This window comes from Homarus americanus, unplaced genomic scaffold, assembly GCF_018991925.1.
Source record: "Homarus americanus isolate GMGI-L3 unplaced genomic scaffold, GMGI_Hamer_2.0 scaffold55640, whole genome shotgun sequence".
In the NCBI taxonomy this organism is placed as follows: domain Eukaryota; kingdom Metazoa; phylum Arthropoda; class Malacostraca; order Decapoda; family Nephropidae; genus Homarus; species Homarus americanus.
In genome coordinates this window covers 3,267,403-3,269,031 of record NW_024713650.1, presented here as the reverse complement: position 1 = coordinate 3,269,031, position 1,629 = coordinate 3,267,403, and positions in this window count along the sequence as shown.

Sequence of the window (1,629 nt, the reverse complement as noted above, 5' to 3'; positions counted from 1 at the left end):
TGGATAGTGTGTGGCAATGTATAATCAAACATGCTCAGTCGAGTAGCAGTTGCCATGGCAAGCGCACGGGACTTGCATGAGATTTGGAGAGAGTTTATTGAACTTTATAAGCAGTTTTCATCATTGTGGTAAATAAAAACTGAAGATTACAAGAATAGATCTCTTATACAAGAATTTTAAGATGTAACCATGACTGGGAGCAGATATGGCAGATGTAAACTTTTAAAGCCCTCAAAAGACTGGCCTGTTGCTAGGAACCTCGGTGTACTTGAGTCTTTGTATGGTATCTCTCAAGATAGTGTCCTCTTTTTTAATGTATTTCGTCACTCTTTCCAACAGTTCAACGAAAGTTTCATCCATAATTTTATTTTTCGTTTTTTCTTTGGTCTCTGTTTTAAGAGGAAGTATGATAGAAATACAGGCTGCCTCCTCACTCATGCTGTCACCCTTGTTGAGGCGGCGCGTATCAGACACCAACTGAATCTTGATCATTCTAGTTGTAAAGTGTGTAGCATGTATGGTGAAACATCATGTTTGACAAACATATTGGGTAGTGTGTGGGCGCCTTTACTGTGACAACACATCATACATATTATATCGTTTCTCACTATTAATCTTTGTTAATTTTGTATTCACTTATGGTCCTTTATTATTATTATTATTATTATTATTATTATTGTTATTATTATTATTATTATTATTAGAATTTCGCCCCCAGGCCCTGATGTGGGTCATGGACCTGTGCCCGGGTGGGCTAATTAAAAAAATAAATATATATATATATATATATATATATATATATATATATATATATATATATATATATATATATATATATATATATATATATATATAATTACTCAGGAAAAAGAGCGCGTTATCTCTTTGTCGTCTGCAAGTGATATCATAAGGCCTTTTTATACCAGTAATCCCACACATTGTCTTTATGGTTTAGTTAGAATATTTAACTAGTATGTTACAAGAAATAATTTTATATACAGGCTGGATATCGGTATACACAAAAATTTTGATTAATTTAAAATTTCAGACAATGATGCAATGTGTACAACCACTAAACACTAATCGCCCGCTATAATTTTAAATTTAATTTCCATAAATTCATTACTTAAAATCACGAAAAAATCATAATATCACTTGAGTTTTTATTTTTTAATTCTATTGATTAAAGGTTAACTATACTATACAGTATGTAAGAAAAAAGGGGAAGTTCTCGGCGGGTTGGCCTTGGGTCTGTCGTCATCGATTACTGAGTGTACGATAATTCCTGTTCACCTAGATCAATCTAATACTATTTCCTCTACTGAAACTCATTACCTATAAAGCTACCTTAAGATTACGTATTATGGGCAAGTATGTTGATATCATTTATATTATTCCCACAAAAGCTGTTGTACAGAACGAACAAAATATCGAAAGATCAAATATTTCCTGAAATATATATTGCTAAAGAAAGTATAGGTTCTGTAAAGTTTTTTGAAGCATTGATAAATATATAATATTACTACAGAAATTTTGTAATCCTGAAATACTATATGTAATGATAAATAAGAGAAGATTGTCTCCAATAAGTGTAAACGACAACAGTTGGTGGGAGGGAAGGTTATTAGT